The sequence below is a fragment of the Humulus lupulus genome, chromosome 1, assembly GCF_963169125.1.
Source record: "Humulus lupulus chromosome 1, drHumLupu1.1, whole genome shotgun sequence".
Taxonomy (NCBI): domain Eukaryota; kingdom Viridiplantae; phylum Streptophyta; class Magnoliopsida; order Rosales; family Cannabaceae; genus Humulus; species Humulus lupulus.
This window is the reverse complement of record NC_084793.1, coordinates 200,944,994-200,953,079: the sequence shown is the minus strand read 5'-3', so window position 1 is coordinate 200,953,079 and position 8,086 is coordinate 200,944,994.

The following is an 8,086-nucleotide window of genomic DNA, read 5'->3' as shown; positions in this document are numbered from 1 at the left end:
TTGCAGGAGGAGGAGGAGGCGGTGGGTTCGACGGTGCAGCGGCGGCCGCCTGTCCAGTTTTCTTTGCAGCTTTTGCCATTGGTTTTTTCAATGGTGATATATCAAGCTCTCAATGAAAGCACCAGAATGTTGACCCAGATTTTGGTCAACTGACACGGAGTCAGAATATGCTTGATGTGAATGAATGCGTTGAAAAGAACGGAATGACAAAAATAATAAGAACACAATATTTTATAGTGGTTCGGCCCCAAGATCTGGTAATAACCTACGTCAACTTAGATTGTTATTGATGTGAGAATCAAAGGAGTGATCAAAGAACTAGGGTTCAATGAGTTTCACTAACCTCTGAAGAACAATACAATATTTCAGATAGAATTACTCTAGTCTCAAATAATTCCAAAGCCAAAAGTCCCTTCCTTGAGCTATCTTTCTCTATTTATAGGCTCAAAGGGGGTTTACATGAATTTGTTACAGATATTCTCTCCTAAATAATCGGATACTCAGGAGATTGTGGGAGTTAATTTCGGGATTTACAAAGATCTTGATAGGAACATCATGTTGTATGTGGAACCATCGACCAGACTGGTCGTAGGAAAGACGGGGACGCCTACTGCTTACAATGTGTCTTCTGGTCGATATCCTAGCAGAGTTCCTCCAAATGTCAGCCACGTGTCCAGGAATCACTTGCCACGTCATCTATGCCAGTTTTTTGGATAACAAATAATAATAATAAAATTGATCATCTTTAATAATAATAAAATAAATGATAATTAAAAAAAGTCTTACATTGCATTTTAAAACTCTTTTCAAAATATTTTATTAATTAATTAATAAAATAAAAAAACCAATAACTGATCACTATCAGTAGTGGTATACGCATAAGGCAGTCCAGGAAGCCCTATGTGTGTAGCACTCCCCTGAATTAAGGGGATTTGATTTTTCATGCATTTTTATTTTAATTAATTAATAGTTAGAAATTCAAATAAGGTATCATCTTTTTAAGGAAAAGATAACAACTTAAATTTCAAAATTCAAAATTTGAATTTCCATTATCATCTCATTAGTAATTAAATAAATATAATAATCAAAACTAATTTTTACTATCCATATTTATCATTTCACACTTAAATAAAATAATTGATTAAAATCAACTTCTTTAGTTTCTACACAATTTTGAAAATATTGCATATTTATCCCGAAGAATAAATATTCTCTCAAATAACTCATTCACAGTCTAACTCTTGTATTAACTCTTACCTCGAATAGTGTTGATAGAGCCGCCCAGGGGACCTATTGACCAATAATTCCAAGCTCCAATAAATAAAAGATTATTAACCAAAACTCTTTGATTCAACAATCATATTTATTAATCTCATGAGTACTCCACTATAAATATGAGACTGCACTCTTGAGAATTAAAGACATATATTTACTAAGTACTTTATTGTAACCATAAAATGTCCATTGATATAATCATTACATACAAATTAATCCTTTATTGATGATTCATAATTAAGTGGGAATAAAATTAGCGTTTTACCATTTTAATTGTATCTTGATTCCTACTGTACCATTGACTTTACTAGTGAAGGTTAATTCATAATTTGATTATGAATTTGACGTCACTAACCTTTTCAGTTCCAAAATCCAACCCAATAGGGAACCATCATTCAATCTATAAGAATGTATAGATTCCATATCTGTTAAGCTATGTCCATAGCCATATACATTATTGATTCACCAAAACTATAGTTCTTACCCTGATCATTCTGACAAACCGTAACACATGAATTAAATGATCAAATGACATATATAGGAGTTCATAGTAACTTTAGGATTAAGATCAGTTTGTATATGATCATTAGTTTATGTGTTTTATAATACTACAAAACGATATCCAAACAAGTATTATTAAATCGCATCTGATCCAGTTCTACATACTCTCAGTATGCAAAGTACATCCGCTAAAGTGTCCTACTACACTAGTAACCCGGATCTAGGTCACATGTATTCATAATACTAGTGGACCGTACTAGCATTAATTAATCTAAAGATTCCATAACCTTATTTTACTGCAAACTATTTAAGTCAATTATCTCAATCTCGATCCTCTCATACCAATATGAGATTGAGACCACATAGATGAACTTGGGAATTTTTTGATATTTACTTAATATTATTTACAATAATATAGTACATAAGCTACATATATATAATAATTCAATTCATTCATTTATTTGATTAAAACCATTGTCAACTACAATTGCTTTAAGGGCACAAGGCCAAACACCGGTGTGAAACAGTACATAGGATGTGGTTTGATCAACTTGGTACTGTCTTCCTTGAGGTGCAACTCTTCCTGAATACCCCAATTCTTCAAGTCTACTTGTGCGTTGGTGGTGTCTTTAGATTTCCCATTCATAAGAAAAGTAATGAGTAAATTGTCACAAAACTTTTTCTCCACATGCATAACATCTAAATTGTGCTTCAGTTCAAGTTCAGATCAGTAATCAAGTTTAAAGAAAATACTCTTCTTACTCCAATTAGCTCTTTTGGATATCACTTTCTTTTCTTACCTCCAAAACTGACATGTTTACCCGACAAATGAATTGGAACATGCGCTAATTGTTGGAGTATATCTTGACTACTTAATTTTCTTTGAGGACGTATTTTTTTCATATTTCCCATCAAACAAGACACTCCCCCTCCACTTATACATTGAAGAGAAGATTCTTCTATGACCAACATAAGATGTCTTTCCAATTACATGACATAAAGGAGTGTCTTCGTTGCATGTAGGACATGCCATATATCCTTGGCCACTCCAATAAAAAAAAACTACTACGAGCCAGAAAATCATTGATAGTCCATAATAGTGTTGCATGCATTTTGAACACACTGTTTGTTGCGGTGTCTCTAGTTTGAAATCCTTCATCCCACAACATTTTTAATTCGTCTACCACGGGCCTAAAAAAGACAACCATGTCCTTCCCAGGTGATTTTGGACCGGGAATCAATAAAGTCAGCATGAATGATGACTCTTTCATGCATAACCAAGGAGGCATATTGCATGTGCATAATATTACCGGCCACATGCTGTAAGACAGACTCATATTACCAAATATATTAAAACCATTAGCAGCCAAACCCAATCGAACGATTCTGGGTTCTTTGGCAAAAATTAGGATATCTAGAATCAAATTATTTCCAAGAACCCCCATCAACAGGATGGTGCATCACACCATCTTCTTTCGATCGTCCTGTACTATGTCAAGTCATATTATTTGTAGTATGCCTTGAACCATAAAGATGATTGAGCCTAGGAGTCAAAGGAAAGTACCACAACACTTTCTGGTGACTTTTTTCCTATTTGTATCTTTATCAACCCATTTGCTCTCACTACATACATGATAACTCTATTTTTGGGAATGCTCCTTCTAGAACAAACAACAGTCGTACTTGCAAGCATGAATTGATTGATAACCTAACCCTAACTTCCTCATCTTGTTGTTAGATTCGTAGTATGAAGCCAGAATCTTGTTCTCCTTCGGGAATGCAAATTTTAAAAACTTCAAAAGTTCATCAAATGAACTATTTGTCTATTTATTCATTACCTTGATGTGCAACATCTTCACCAAGTAGTTGAAGCAAGACAACCAAGTACAACCAGGGTATAACTCAGTTTCGACCTCTTGAAACAGGTCATCAAATTGAATCTCCGCACTATTGCCACCACCATATGAAATTCCTTCATTTACACCTTCTTCGTTGGTGTCTTGTTCACCAATAATATCATCTATCACTGGAGCCTCGCTGTCCACTACTGGAGGAGTAACAACTTCACCATGGCAAGTCTACTTTACATATCATTGTAGAAACTCATATTTGTGTATGTGAGCCTCCACCACAACCAGTTTCTGACTAAGCATATTCACACACCGATTGCATGGGCACCTCACTTCTCTTGAAGAATTCACATGATTCTTGGTCATTTTGTATAAATGCTTGAAGACCAATCCAAAACTCATCACAGTTACGTCGTATATTAGTTATCCAACTCTTATCAATCATCATAACTGCTTTAAGTGAAAAAGAAATTATCACAATGTGATAATAATAAAAGCTACATTTAACATCTAATAATTTTTATCACCAAAGTACTAATTTTTTTTAAGTAAATTATGATATTTTATTCAATCTTATGAATAAATAATTAAATTTTATGAATATATATTATCAACATTTTATGAATATATTATAAAATTTTATTATATAAATAAATATTTAATTATAAATTTATTAATTTACCATTAATTATTATTAATAATTTATTTAATAATCATCAAATTATTATTTTAATTTCAACTTTTAATTTTTAATATTAATTGCTTTAAAATTAATTAAAAAATCTAATCACATTAACTTTAAAACTATTTTGTAATGTTTAGTTTTTCTAAATCTACTAAAATTTCGACAGCATAACGGTTGTAATCTAACCTATCCCAAAATTTAAAATCTACATAAAAACTAAATAAATCATTCTCAGAACATACATATAGTATAAACATCTAAACATATTAATCTAACCTATACCGCACAATTTAAAAATATAATTCACATTCACATTTATATACATATAAACATATTCACATTTATATACATATACATGTATCTAACCTATCATACATTTTTTTATTACATAACATTTAATTAAATTAAATTAACATAAAGCAAAATTAAAAATCACAAATATAATTAATTTAACAATACAAATCTAAAGTGAAAAACAAAATTCACACTACCACAACAATAATTTTTTAGGACACTTTTTTATGGCACTCACCTAGATGCGAGCCCTAAAAACAACTCCTGGACTTTTTAGGACACTCATTGAGAGTCTTTAAAGAATTTCTTTTAGGATACGCAGGGTGAGCTCTCAAAACTGATGTGTATCCTAAAAGTTTAAATTTTTTTTTTAACAAAAGTTCCTGGAATTTTTAGGACACTCATTGAGAATCCTTAAAAACACATTTTAGGACTCGCAATGAGTGTCCTAAAAACATATGTGGGTCCTAAAAAAGCTTAATAGAAAATTTAAGTGTAATATGAGTGGTGACTTTTAAGGGCTCACTTTGGGTGTCCTAAAAGAGTATTAAGGGCTCCCAAAGCGTGTCCTAAAAGCTTTTAAGTAAAAAATGACAAAAAGTTATATCATTTTCGAACTGGCCTAGATTAGGGCATCATTTCTCATCAGCATACACAAAGGAAGAAGAAAAAAAATGAGGCCCCTCTTTCCCTCCAAAACTCTCTCCCGCCTGCGTCAATACGAGGCCCTGATCACCGCCCTACCGTTGTCCACCATTGACACGCGCCGCCTCATTGGATGCAGAAGGTCGCTGACCTTCGACCCCCGTGATCCCAGCCCCACAAGCGCCGCCCTCCACCACCTAGAGTCGTTCGAAGTCGCGGTGGTGCTAAGTTTCCCAAACACTTCCGAGTGTTTTCTGACTGCCTCGAGCCATCCCGACCCAAATGACCACCACTAGTGCATTCCTTGTGCTTTGGGCATCAAAACCCACTAAAGGATTGAAGTCAACGACCATTGGAATTGGAAGTCGACGTTCGTGGGAATCCATGGAGGTCCGAGAAATCATAGTGCAAATCCGGGCATTCTAGGCCTTTCCAAGAAGAACCACCACCACCACCACGCTCTCTGAGACTTGGGCTTCGATGCCCAATCATCATTTTCCAAAATCACCACCGTGGGGTGGTGGCACCGCCGTTAACGTCAGAGCACCGGCGAGAGCTTTGGCTGTCAATTAATTTTTTTAAAATTAAAAATAAAACTTTTTAGGACTCACAATGCGAGCCCTAAAAACATTCTCTTAGGGCTCGCAACGCGAGTCCTAAAAAATCTCAGTTTTTAAAGCTCTCAAATAGAGGACTCGCGCCCAGCGAGTCCTAAAAATGAGCCATAAAAATCCTTTTTTGTAGTAGTGTCAACACTATCTAAAATAACGAATTACTCAATTAAAAACATAATTTAACCATTAATCAATCACAAAATATTTTTTTTTTAAAAAACACAAATATAATAAAATTAACAAACATACAAATGTGAAATGAAAAAATAAATTAACACTTTCTAGAATAACTAATTATACAATTTCAAAACATAAATTAACATTTTATCAATACATTAATCAATCACAAAAAAAAAAAAAAATTAAAAACAATACCTAAGGGCTCGGGTTGGGGAATTATCCAAAGGCAAGAGCTCGGGCTCAGGCTCCAATGGAATCTGAAAAAAAAAAAAATCTCATTTATACCAAATGCAACACATATATTTAAGAAAACTACAATTTTAAGGGCACAAAGAGAGAATATGGTATAGATTCATTAACCTCACGAAGAAATGACGAAAAAAATGGGCTAGGGAGGCAGCGGCGGTGTGCGGCAGTCAGGGCCGGCCCTGAAAAAAAGTGGGCCTAAGACGGTTTTAATAAATTTGAAAAAAATGGGCCCTTTTGTATATGTAATTTTAAATAAAATTAAACTAATATTTAGTAATATAAATACATTCCAAACCAATAAGAGTTTACATGATATTTTTGGGCCCTGGGTAGGGGTGGGCCCTAGGCACGGGCCTAGCCCGCCTATGCCCAGGGCCGGCCCTGGCGGCAGTCTAAGGCAGAGAAACTGTCTCTGAAAGTTAAGAGAATTTAAGAAAATGGACAAGAAGGGCTCGGGTTGGGGGATATATCGAAGGGTTCTACAGCAACAACATGTCGTCGCTATAGGGGTAAAGAGTGTCGTTGCTAAAATCAAGACGCACTATTTCAGTGAAGGTATTGGAACCTTTAGCGACGACATATCGTCGCTATAGACAATGAAACAGTACACGCACCGTTTTAGTTATCAAACATGGACCCTATAGCGACGATATGTCGCTTCTATAGACAAATTTTACAGCTGATTCTTGGCGGTCAACTTTCTCTCCATTTTTTTTGGGTCTATAGCGATAACATGTCGTCTCTATCGACCGTAAACATAATGTTTCATCAAATTTTTGGGACTATAGAGGACGAAAACTGACAGCCAATCTTTGGCAGTCAACTTTCCCTCTGTTTTTTTGGGGGGCCAAATATTTTTAAGGGCCACCTTAGTTTTCCCTCTTGTTGTTCCCCAATACGCTATAGCTAGGGCGCCAGGAAATTGGAGAGGTTGGCCATTTGTTCATTATTTGGCACAGATAGTGAGCTAAGTCAGTTTTCCATAAGTATGTATGTATGATGCGAGGAGCTAATGATATAATGCCTTAGAGTCTTTCCTTATGTTAATTTATTAGTGGGATGTATTTATTTATTTTAAGACTGCATCAAATTCTCTTCTGCTTTTGAACATTGGATCCAACTCTACATTATTTTCAATAAGGACCCACTGAGGTTTGAGTCCAACTCTGCATTATTTTCAATAAGGACCTACGAAAATAGGCAATTATGTGCGTACGCCTAATGAAGATATGAAATTTATGGCTATGATGATGAAGGCAATTCGTGAGACGTTTGAGACTGCGGTACCTGTGCATCCCAGTAAACTGTATGACCCAATGTTTGACAGTTTTATGCAGAGGTATTTGCCACCACAATCCGAAGGTGGTACGTCTTCTCAGAGTAACACTGTCAATCCTGACCTTCATACACCGCCACAACAGCAGCACCAGCCTTCTTCACAGCAGCAGTATCAGCCTCCTTCATAGCAGTATCAGCCTCCTTCACAGCAGCAGTTCCAGCCTCCTTCACAGTATCCGCCACAGCAGCTGTACCAGCCTCACCCAATGTATCCGCCACATGTGTCGTCGCAACAACCTCCTCAGTATCAAAACCAATACACTTTTGGACCCTCTTCCCAGTCTCCTCCACTATATTTTAGCTTTACCGATTTTCCAGGAGGATCGATGCAGTCTCCGCTACCTAATGTTAGATATGGGGAGGTTGGAGGCGGGTCGCAACCACAGCCACAGCCTCGAGATCAGTTTGGGGACCTCACGCTCGGACGATCATCACACCCACCTTATATTCCTTCA